The sequence below is a fragment of the Nothobranchius furzeri genome, chromosome 10 (genome assembly GCF_043380555.1).
Source record: "Nothobranchius furzeri strain GRZ-AD chromosome 10, NfurGRZ-RIMD1, whole genome shotgun sequence".
NCBI classification, from domain to species: domain Eukaryota; kingdom Metazoa; phylum Chordata; class Actinopteri; order Cyprinodontiformes; family Nothobranchiidae; genus Nothobranchius; species Nothobranchius furzeri.
Genome location: NC_091750.1, coordinates 71,978,073 through 71,990,189, shown reverse-complemented (window position 1 = coordinate 71,990,189; position 12,117 = coordinate 71,978,073). Strand labels below are relative to the sequence as shown.

At 43.9% G+C, this 12,117-nt stretch overlaps 1 protein-coding gene across 1 annotated transcript in view; it reads left to right on the top strand.

Annotated features, from left to right (window-relative positions):
- The first annotated feature begins 770 nt into the window (after nt 1–770).
- Nucleotides 771–12,117, top strand: part of sgcd (sarcoglycan, delta (dystrophin-associated glycoprotein)) — a 381,774-nt gene continuing 370,427 nt past the window's right edge. Inside the window, exon 1 of the mRNA XM_054730942.2 lies at nt 771–1,438. The gene's annotated coding sequence lies outside the window, so the exon portion shown is untranslated. The remainder of the gene's footprint in view (nt 1,439–12,117) is intronic.

Below are 12,117 nucleotides of genomic sequence, written 5' to 3'. Positions count from 1 at the left end.
CTTCCTGCAGTTTCACACTCAGCAGGTTTCAGACTGACCTGATGAAGCTCTCTGGGAGATGAACCAGGACCTGAGAGGAGCTAACATCTACCAGGAAGGAGGTTCAGCAGTTAGTGACATTCATGAAGTTCTCGCTGCAGTTTTGAACCAGCAGCTCCGTTTTGGTTTTTTCAACTTAAAACTCTCAGCTGGTCATCGAAGCTTCCTGTGTGTGTGTCACAATCTGACTGCACGAGTCCAGGTCTGAGTCGATGTTAGCTAGCCACAACGTTAGACCCTCGCTAACTCTGACTGTTACCTGCTGCAGGTAACACCCTGACTCTTCAGTGTTGGACCACTGAGATGTTCCTCCAGCCAGATCCTCTTGGACCTGAGATCAAAGGTCACAAGGACACACACCTCTACAGATTTGGTTTGTTTTTGGTGAATATCCTGTTTGTCTAAGTTCTTCAGCCACCGTCACTTCTATCTCTAATCTCCAACACCCCGATGTCCTCCTGCTCCACTCCGCTCTGCTCCTGAATGTGTTCGTTCAGGCGTCCCTCCTCCTTTACTGCACCGAAACTCCACCTCCTCGCTTCAGTGTGTGTGTGTGTGTGTGTGTGTGTGTGTGTGTGTGTGTGTGTGTGTGTGCATAGTCTCTTACAGCTTTCCTCTCTCTCTCTCTCTCTCTCTCTCTCTCTCTCTCTCTCTCTCTCTCTCTCTCTCTCTCTCTCTCTCTCTCTCTCCTCCTCCTCCTCCTCTCAGCATCCCATCCTCTCACTTCCCTCCCTGACTCCACTTGCGCTCGCAGCCTCCTGCCTGTTCGTCTCCTCTCAGCTCTCCTCTCTCTGCCTGCACACACACTTACACACACATGCACAAACACACACACACACACACACACACACACACACACACATATGCACACACACATGCCCACCTTCTGCAGACTTGGTAGTGGAGATGATGCCGGCACTGATTCCCTTCTTTTCCTTCCCTGCTCTGAAGAAGAGAAACTAGTCTCTGAGGGATGTTGATGCAACAGCACCTCTCCTCCTCGCGCTGCGCTCCTCTGCCTGCCTCCTGCCGAGCTTCAGCTCATCTAAGGAGGATTTAAGCTTCAGAGAAGGTGCTTCATTTGGGTTTGTGGTTCTGCTGCTCTGGATCTTCCCGCTTGGCTCACGCTGGAGGATGTGGAGCTCTTCACACGTTTGGGAATATTATTTCTACACCTGCCAGTGCTGCTGCGCTCCTCTCTGTCCTGGTACCATCGCAGTCTGAAGGATGTCAGAGGCACCTGTCACGCTCCGGGAAATGAACCGAGCGATTCTGGTTCTGCTGGACCCCAGCCTCTGAAGCAGAGCTGAGATTCTCCCGGAATCACAGAAGAGATTTGGGAGTTTGTTTTTTGGATTTGGGAAGTGGATGGTGACCGACTTCAGCGTCAGCCTGAGAGGTAAGGCAGCATTCCTGTTGACTTCCTGCTCTGATCAGGGATCGGGCTCCGGTTCCTTTCTGGTGGTTTTTAGGCTCTTTGGTGAAAATGCATCCAGCTCCGTGTGACTAGTCATTACAGCCGCTGCTCCGTCCTGTTTGCTATGCATCATCCAGCCTCTCCGTGTGTCTGCTCAGACTGGAGCGCTGCTGCAGAACCACCGATCTCCGAGTTGGTCCTGTTCATCCCAGATCAGGAATCATCACTCAGGCTGATGATCAAAGTTGGTTTTGTAAAAATGAGGATGTAGTTTGTTTCTGGGTAGTTTTGGCTGACGTTGGGTCTGTAGAGGACATCGTTTCTGTTCTCGGCTGTTTTCATGATGAAAACTGATTTTTCCATGAGAGATTTGGCTGTTTTTGTGGAACGTCGAGAGATTTTCTGAGCTAAACCCAGCTTCACTCAGAAAGATTCAGGTGTTTTTTCTTGGCTGTTCTACATGTCTGGTGTCAGGATAGCAGATTGTTTTAGTTGTTTATTTGGTCTGGATTGTTTTAGCTGCTCCTGGTTTACAGAAACTAGATTTTCTATAATAAATGTAACGTGGCCTCATCTGACGGTGGCTTCTAGAGTTTGGATTCTAGATTAATCTTTTTGCATCTTCTGGTTTGTAAATGAATATTTAGTTTTTGGGCAATGATGCTGTTGAGAATCAATCTTAAAATTGTGTTTTGCTCATTTTGTTGCTTCTTGTTGAAAATTTCAGGATTTTTCCTAAATGAAAACTTAGCCTCAGTTAGCGAGTTCTTTTCTTTTCTTGAATAAAACTTACTTTTGTTTTTGTTGGTTATCTTTAGGTAATTAAATTCAGTTTTTTTATATAGATTTGATATTTCTGTTCTTTTCAGCTGTTTTATAAATAATTACAGAAAGATGTGTTTAATACTGTAAATAATTAAATTTTATTGTTCATTAATTGCCATAAAACCATTTCTGATTATGAATTTCTTAATTGTTTTAGAATTTGTATTTGATGGTTCAAACTCATAAAAAGAAAATCTTGAGTTTTTTTATCAGTTTCTGGTTTAATTCTGATCATTTTTGAAAGAAAACATTGAGACTCAGGTTTGGCTGCTACTTATGTGGAACAACAGATGTTTGGTTGAATGTGGGAGGATTTTCTTCAGACCATCAGTTTCTATTTTTTCTCATTTAAAGAAACATTTATTTTATTTTTTGTTTTGGTTGATATTCCCACATTCTGAGTAGGAAAAGGGTAGAATGCCTTCTCCGGGTCAGGGTTGAGGTCTTGCCCCAAGTGGAGGAGTTTAAGTATCTCGGGGTCTTGTTCACGAGTGAGGGAAAACTGGAGCGTGAGATCGACAGGAGGATTGGTGCTGCATCTGCAGTGATGCGGGTGTTGTACCGGTCTGTCGTGGTGAAGAGAGAGCTGAGCCGGAAGGCGACGCTCTCAATTTACCGGTCGATCTACGTTCCTACCCTCACCTATGGTCACGAGCTTTGGGTAGTGACCGAAAGAACGAGATCACGGATACAAGCGGCTGATATGAGTTTTCTCCACAGAGTGTCTGGGCTCTCCCTTAGAGATAGGGTGAGAAGCTCGGTCATCCGGGAGGGGCTCAGAGTAGACCCGCTGCTCCTCCACATCGAGAGGAGCCAGTTGAGATGGCATGGGCATCTGGTCAGGATGCCTCCTGAATGCCTCCCTGGTGAGGTTTTCTGGGCACGTCCAACCGGGAGGAGACCTAAAGGTAGACCCAGGACATGATGGAGGGACTATGTCTCTCACCTGGCCAGGGAACGCCTTGGGATTCCCCGGAGGAGCTGGCCCAAGTGGCTGGGGAGAGGGAAGTCTGAGCCTAGGCTGTTGCCACTGCGACCAGACTCCGGATAAGTGGAATAAAATGGATGGATGGACGATATTCCCTAAAGAATCTGGTTTCATTAGTCAGTTATTGACTATTTTTGTGTAACATTAATATTTGGTGTTTTCATGTCTCACTAGTTTGTTCTGGACTAAAATGTCTAAGTTTTGCTTTGTTGTTGTTGATCTGGTCTTTATTTTTACGAGACTTGTTTTGTTTGTTTTATTTACTTGTTTTTTAACTGTTTCCTGTGTAAAACTGGAAGCAGCAGTTTTTAGCTGTGTCTGGTTATTTTCCCTCCAGCATCAGTTGGTTCTTCTCCATTTCTGCTGCAAACTTACCAGATTTTCTAGATAAATTGAGCTTCATTTATAAATGTAGAGTTTTTAATGTCTTTAGTGGGTTTAAACTGTTTCTGTTTAGTGTTTGAACACTTCCAGAGTTTGTGGTTTTAAACCCTGAACCAGAATCTCTGGGTCTGCGGTGGGTTTGTGTTCCTCCTCCTCCTCCTCGTCTGGAGCGGGTAATTGGGTCTGAACCGTGTGAGCACCTGCTCTGCATCCTGATCAGATCAGGATCTGTGTGTTTGGTTCTAGAACCAGTCAGGCAGAACCTCAACCTGTCGTCTGCGGGTGCGTTCAGGGCTTCAGGAATTTGGAGCTTCTTCACTAAGAGCTGATTCAACATGGAGCCACTGACCCGTTTACCTGTGAGAGGAGCCTGAAAGCTCACTCCCAGTTTGGTTTTACCCGTTTGTCTGAACATCAGCTGATGTCTCGTCCCTGAACATTTTCCCCGCTGAAATAATTTGCTCCATAAATATCCATGGATGACTTCCAGCTGTCGTCTTTAGCCTGAGATGTGAGCACGCTGAGCGCTTCGACTCGAAACATCAGAAAACTCCCGAACATTTGTGTCACTGATGCAAACTCGGTGTGTGTGTGTGTGTGTGTGTGTGTGTGTGTGTGTGTGTGTGTGTGTGTGTGTGTGTGTGTGTGTGTTTGAAACCCAAAACACACCACATGAGAAATTATAAACAAACCAACTTTTAATCATGTTTGAGGATGTTTTTAGGTTGAAACAAGCTGAAATTCTTCTTTTTCAACCTTTTTATTCAGCATTTAACGAAACAAATGATTTAATTAAATCTTGTATCCATTGTCATGTTTTATTCATCAAATGAGTAAAAGGAAAGCTTCTCCAGCTTCGTTCCTTTGGGCTTTCACTGCAGCTCACACTTTTTTGTTACATACTGAACAAGTAGGCAGCAGAAATTAATTTGCTGATGTCAACAGAGAACGTCAAAAGCTATGAAACAAAATAGAAAAATTAAAGTAAATTTAGGTTTGTTAAATAAAAGCTTTGTTTACATCACATTGGTCACATTTAGTGTTTTGAACTAAAAAATTAGATTTTCCAAAGGTTTTTGTGATTATCAAATAATTTCAAGGTTTTTTTTTACAGTTTAATAATCATAGATTTCAGCGTTTGGTGCCACCTAGTGATAAAGTCATAGAATACAACCAACTAACCACCTCTCTACAGCTGACTGAAGATTTCTCAGGTTTGGCTAGAATCCTTTGAGTTTTTCGTTTTAGGAATATATCGTGGATCATAATTACTTTAGTTGTCGGCCATGTTTGACTTTTGAATTTCCTCCGAGACTAGTGTAACTTTATTTTCTGATTTACTTTTGGAAAAGTATACATTCAGCTGAGTTTACTTCCTGTTTCATTTTTGCAAAGTGAGCAACTAAGTCGGTTTCCCTCCTGTTTTATTTTGTAATTTGTCACCAAGGGTCACAGCTCAGCCAGTTTGTTGGTTTTGTGTGACACAAAGCAGTACAAGTGATAATGCTGCTGGAATTCATCATATTATCCTTCTCAGCAGCAGCACCGCAGGCATGGATGTAATTTTCACTTTAGAAGTGTGGGGACACGGGGGGGGGGGGGGGGGGGGTATCTTCAGTATGCTCTAATGGGAAACAGGCTTCAACACAAACGGTTGTTTTCCGCTTGGTCCTAGAGCTCAACCAGTGTCAATTTAATATAGCGTAATGTTGTTTGTGGGTGGTAAAAAGTGCAGGGGTCCAAACTTGACTTTGGAAAAAGTGTGTGTGTGTGGGGGCATGTCCCCCCCCCAAAATTACGTCCATGACTGCAGGTGCTCTCCATGTCCAAAATGTGTGTAAGCAAGGTCCTTAGTCAGCTTAAAGTTGCACACATTTTTCCACTACATTTTCAAAAATAAATCCCAAAATTTGTGTGGAAAGTTGCTTATGCAGTCTTGCGACCCCGTTTTGTGCGTAAGCAAGCTTTATGAATGAGACCCCAGGAGTTTCAGAAAATAATCAGGAAAAAGTTGAGCCACGTCTCTGTGAAGAATCTGAAATTGTTCCCTCAGTTTGGAGCTGCACCCGGAATAAAATAATTTTTATCTTCAGAGCTGAACGCTGGTTGTTTGTTTTGAAATGGGCACTTCCCTCCATGGTGGTGGAGGTTTAGTGAAAGCTGTCGTGATTCACTTGCGAGCAGAACCCTGAGAAGTTTCTCCACTCGACTCCCCCTTCACCTCAGAAAGCATTTACGAATCATTCAGGCGAAAAACGGGCCCACAAACACAAACAGGAGCCACGTAACTGCATTAGAGCTCAGAGGACGTCGTCTGAAAGTTGATTAGGAGCCAGAGGACAGACTGCCTCGTCCTCCAGCAAATCAACCCATTTTAGAGGTCTGACAGCCTCCTGTGTCCTTGTTTGGTCTAAAGAGACACAGGAAGCTATAATCCAGCTGTAATCTGGAGTAAATCTGGAGGGTGGTATGACACCTGGGTTTGTGTTACAAGGTGGGGAGACCACAAGTTCCAGATGCTCAAAAGTCAGCAACGCCTGAAACGGGTTGACCTTTGGGCTTTAATCTGAGGAACATGAAGACAACGAAGCACACCTAGGTGAAGCTGTCACATTTTTACTTCTTTTAGCTCCGCCCACCAATGGGAACATTAAACATAATTTAGTCAGAAAAGTCTATGGGTACCACTGAGGTGGATAAAAGAGGAACATCTGTCCTGGAGGACCACAGCCCCTCAAGCTTTAGATGCGTTCTCACTCCAACACACCTGAATCAACATCCTCCGACTCCGCAGAAGCCCAGTGATGACCTGTTGGTTAGGGTTAGGGTGCATCTGCTCTGCCTGATGACATTTCCTCTCTAGGTAGGACGTCTAAATTAATGTCCTCATCAACGTTTAGTCTGTTCCATGCTTTGTTGGTTTGGACCTGGTTTTCCTGCAGGAGGAGCCGCACTAATGCTGGGAAATGTTTTCTCTGAAACAACCCTGTTCTGGAGAAACCCCGGAGGGCAGAGAGCCGATAGATTCAGCACAGCTAGAGTCTGGAGGAGAAATGAACAGAAGCTGAAGCCCCTTCTTGCTCACGGTTGGAAAGTGGGAATGTTTCATACGTGTCTTCATTTCTCAGCCAGGTGCAGCGAAGCATCAGAGTGACACCAAGCCACCTACTTCTCTGAGTTTACGCTCATTTTATACCTCCGTCGGGGTCTTTTTACTCTAAATAAGGCCAACAACTTCTGTTTGTTTCTACTCTGTTCTGCGCCTGCTCATAAAGGAAAGCACACGTTTCCACTTCGCCGACATCAAGCTCCAGTTCCTTACTGTGGTTTTATGCGTTCTGCGAACAGGAAGATGCCGATCGGGCTCCTGAACACGAGTAAAACTATTCAGAGGTTCTGGTTAAACACATTTTGTCCCTGTGATCTTATTGGAGCGCTGCATTGATCTAAAATGTCAAAAGTGTAAAGTATTATAGGTTGAACTCAAAGTATAGCACCAAAAATGTCACTGTAAAATAGTCCAGATTTTAAATAAATAATATGTCAATAGATGCATTTAAATATTAAACTACATTTTATAAAATATTTTTATTGTGAATCCAGGCATTCACCTGAGGACTCAGGTCCTGAGGTCCTTCCTCAGCTGCTAAAATGGGATGGCCCAGCATTCATATTTATTCCCACCCCTCCTTCAGCATATAGGCAACGTGACCCTAACCCTAACCCTAGGCAACAGAAGGTAAACCGAACTTAAGCAGTAATACACAAAGAAGTACAGAAAACATTGTACTAGCTTGTTTACGAGTGTTTTATTGTTTTTGATAAAATGTACTAGCTTTAAAGAACAAATATGCAAACGCCCAACTCTTAACACAACCCCGTTTTACAGCCAGATGTTAAAATACTAAAACCGTTATCCTCTCCATGTTTGTCTGCTATTAGCACAAGAACTAAAATCTCCCGCTCAGCCTTCTGGGATAGCCGCTGCCCAGGACGACACACCAGACCCGTCCATGAGAACGCATTTTGAGTATGTCTTGAATTTGTACGGTCTTGTCGCTTTACTGCGACGTAATCAGCTTTAAAATGTGAGCTCAGGAGGATGCGGACCCTGGCTAGCTCAGGATCAGAACCAACAACCTTCTTCCTCCTCACTTTACATCTGGTAGCCCCGCCCCTAGACTATCTGACCAATCAGCAGAGAAACTGCAAGTTATGAACTGATTCAGACTGAGGGAAAACACAATGTGACGATGCCTTGAAATCAGTCCCGTGGTTCTGGAGATGTTTAGCTGACCGACGAGTTCAACTCCTGCTTTAACGCTAAAGATTTACCTTAATGTTGTTTTGTTGTAAATAAGGAACTTGTCTTTGCTACTTCAACACCGAGATTTAGCTAAACATTCGTAAAATTGAAAGATTTTAAGCCGTTTGTGTTTTGGCTAACGCTAATTAGCTGTGGCATCCATCTTAAATGAATCTGACCCTAAAGGTTAATACGTTATAAATGTACATCCACTTTTAGCCTAACTTTGTATAATCCCAAACTGTAAAGGCCACACGAGCGTTTTCTTTCCCACTGTCCCTAAACGCAGCATAGCTGCTACACATGCTAACGCGTTTCTGTCTTCCTCGGATCTCCTTCTCCTGTTTATTTTGTGACATTAGCTTCTCCTAAGTTTAATTAAAACACAGCCTGTCTGAATGTTAGCAGGGATTTAATCAGAGAACTAGCAGTTTCAGAGTTAGGGGTGTTAGCATGCAGCTAATTAGCAGCACAGATGGTAATGTGTGTGTGTTGTCATATTTAAAGTAGGTTGTGCTTATATTAGATTTAACATCTGGTTTAATATTTTTTTTCTTGTCCTTTTTCCTTCTTTAAGTTTCTTTTTTACTCCATAATTACCTCCTTTGGCATCTCTCCTTACATATTCGTTTGTTTTTTGTTGTTTTGCTCCATCTCTCTCTCTCTTCTGCCCAATTAGCAGAGAGCACAACCTGCATACATTTAAAAGAATTGTGCATTTGGTATAAAAAATTTGTTTTGTCAGCACATCTCTGTGTGTTTGTGAGCTTTTTGTTGCTAAGTGTGAGAGTCGGCTTGGGGGGTGCTTCTCGTTGTGGGAGCAGGGGAAATCTGAGAGTTGGCTTCCTTTCCACTAATTACCCAGCAACCGTCCTCGCTAATTGTCAGGGCCTCACATGCATTTGATGTCTTTAAATATCTGAGCACAAACGAATGGGAGAAGTGCTGAGAGGGAAGCGGGTCAGTGCATCCGCTTTGAAGTCGTGTACAACCCGTAAAGAGCAGCAGGAGAACAACGGCTGCAGGAGGCAGATCCAGGGCTTCTGCACAACATCAACCTGAAATAAACGAAGAACACACACTGAGATGCCGGTTGCTTACGGCCGCACGCTGCTTCTAACCCAAACGGTGACGCTAGCACCTGGACGGGTTCGTGCTGTCTCCTGCAACGATCCTGCAACCGAGCGAGTCAGGACCCTGAATCAGTTTGTGACAGATGTTCTGATCCAGTCAGACAGAATTGTGTCAGAAAACATTCTTCACTCCAGTTTTAAGTGTGATCCAAACCAAGAGGCAGATTTACTATAAATTATTAGCACCTGGTCATTAATCATGAACCTTACCTGGGAGAATCCAGCTCTGCAGGTGAGGTTTTAAACTGTAAACAAAACCACCTTATTTCAGTATTAATCTGAAAAAGCACCAGGAGCTGCAGCAACTGGTGCAGAAACGCAAACACACTCCAGTTATTGTCTGCATGGTGGTGCGGCTGGTAGCAGGTAGCAGGTTTGAATCTCGGCTTCTGCCTTTCTGCGTGGAGTTAGTATGTTCTCCCCGAGCATTCATCCTCCATATTTAATGTAGCTACAGTGGCTAATGCTACGTTGCATTAACCAATACAATATTGTTTTAAAAATTGTTTCTGTTCAATATCAGGGAGACAAATGTGTTTGATATATTTGCAGTGTCACTAAAAGATTAATGCATGAAGGGAAACATCTGAAAACATAGAGCGAAACAGAGTTTGACATGAATTTTTAATGAAAAAAGGAATAAAAATGAATGTTGAATAAAAACAGGAAGCATTTTATGTCGACTGATGACAGATGGGGTTTGATTGTTTTTTTTACTCTGGTCTTTTTTTGGGTGTTTGTGGCTTCAAAGCCGTTTCTAAATAAACCCAGACTCGGGTCTCGTCTGTCGTTTGCACGTTTTCTAAACTTCATCTCCGAGTGTCACTGAGTGATTGTGACAGTTGCATTAGCAGAGAAAAACGGTGACGGCCTGATTTGTCTTGCAGAGAAGAGCAAACACAAAAAAGGTTCATCTGAAGGTTAGAAGAGCTGCAAGCGAGCTGATGGGCTTTTGATTACAAACTGTAAGTGAAGCAAATAGATTAAATCATGAGTCACATTGCATAAATACACAAGGAGAGGTGGAGGCCAGGAGGAGTCCGTGAACGGCGGCGTTGTAAATCCACTTCCCTAATGTCCGTAAACAGAGACGGATCTGGTCCTGCACCAATTATCACTCCTCGCCCCACCGTTCAGAGAGTCTGCACGGGCCGGTTCGGATCAGAGTGTTTCAGATTTGTGTATCTGGGCCACATGAAACCATAACTCCACCAGAACCAAAGCGACTAAAGGTTTTTAATATGTCTGAGGATGAATTAATGCTCCGAGGAAACGCTGTCATGGCTAGCTGGAGACGCAACAACAATTATAAATCTGTCCCCAGAGGAGGTGGGTTTGCAGAATTATGACCCAAAAATAGCAAAGACTGGGTCAGATGGGATTATACGGAGGTGGGGGTTAAATCAGAAAAAGCTACAAAGCCAAAGTCGAGTAGAAACGTTCGCTCCAAAAATAGAAGCTGTGATTTTTTATTGCATCTAAAATTAAAGTTAGGTGTAATGGTTGATTCTTTTTTTTATGCCCCCCCCCCTCCTCCCCCCACTCCGCCCAACCTCCACTACCACCACCATCACCACAGCCACAGCCCCAGCAGGAAGGAATCAGCTCCTGATCTCTATTGTTGGCTCACTCTCTGGTTTTATGTCAGACTGGCTGCGGCACCACACCAGTTCTTGACTGGGCTGGAGTAAAGATCTGCTGGAGAGCTGGAGGTGATGTCAGTCGGACCGAAAACCAATGAAAAGGTTGTTTAAATTCTGAGTGACTTTCACTTTTACTCTGATTACTTTCAGACAGAACACTCCCCTTCACCATAAATGAAAAGACGGATCAACAACATGATCTGATCTCCCATCTTCCTGCTGTTTGTGTGGTTTTGGTCATCGTGTAGTAAACTGCACTGAGTCACAGTTTTTATCTAAAGTTTCTATTAGTTTAGTCGTTTTTTCACACGTGTGTTTATATGCGCATGTGTTAGCAAACAAACCCTCTGGGCTGTGTGCATCAGCTGTCTCCCTGCACTGTGATCCTTTGGTAGAGGAACTTACGATGTAGTGCTTTGTGGCAGTTGTTGAGCAGAACATCCCATAATGCATTGCATTAAAGCCTTTTTCATGCTTCTCCGTCAGCTCCACGAGGGACAGACACGCACGGATTGACGAAAGCGTTTTGCTCTCATACTTCTCCGCCTCCTGGATAGTGTTGCAAAGCAATTGCCCGGAAAGGACACCAGAGGGCGTAGCGCTGTTCTGTGGTATCCTGTCATGTATCGGTCCAAGATTGTGTGTTTATATTGTGTTTTTGTATATAAGAGACTTTTTAACACAGACATATTTATCTCTCATTCTCCTCCACCTCTTCATGCACTCGCCACCTCTAAACCCACGTTTCCTGTCATTTTCGTCCACAAATAAAACGCTTGCTGCGCATCTTTTCACTCCTCCAGTCATGGGAGAATTAAACGTTCATGTTTTTAGAGTTTTTTCGCGAGGTATTCTTCAAGTTTCTCCGTGTCTGCCGCTTGTTATCCTTGGCTCTCTTTATGTTTTTGAGGACGCAATGGCGGCGGTGTAGACGACAGTGGCGTCCTGACCAATCACAAGCTTGCGTTGTCCGTCTCGACTGACAGATGTTTAGAAAAGAGAGCTGGACTCCGTCCGTCCTTGCGGAGCTCTCCGGCAGGCCAGCAGGGACGTTGCGTGTTTCCGCACTGACGCAGACAGAGAAGCATGAATCAGGCTTTACTCAACAGATCCATCTGTGAGTAGTAGACACGATCCTCAGGTCAATTTGTTTCTAATTTAGTGTCATTTTAATCACTAGCTGGCCAAATCTGAACCCCTAATGGATTCCAGACATATTACAGATTAATCTCAGAAGGATTTGAGAAGAAATCTCGATGAGTTTAAGAAGTCAAACAGTCACATTTATCTAGGAAATTTCCCATGACGTAAATAAACTCACCCGTTGAATCTTATTGTGCTTCCATGCGGGTCTCTACCTCCTCTGTTAAACATCCGTCCAT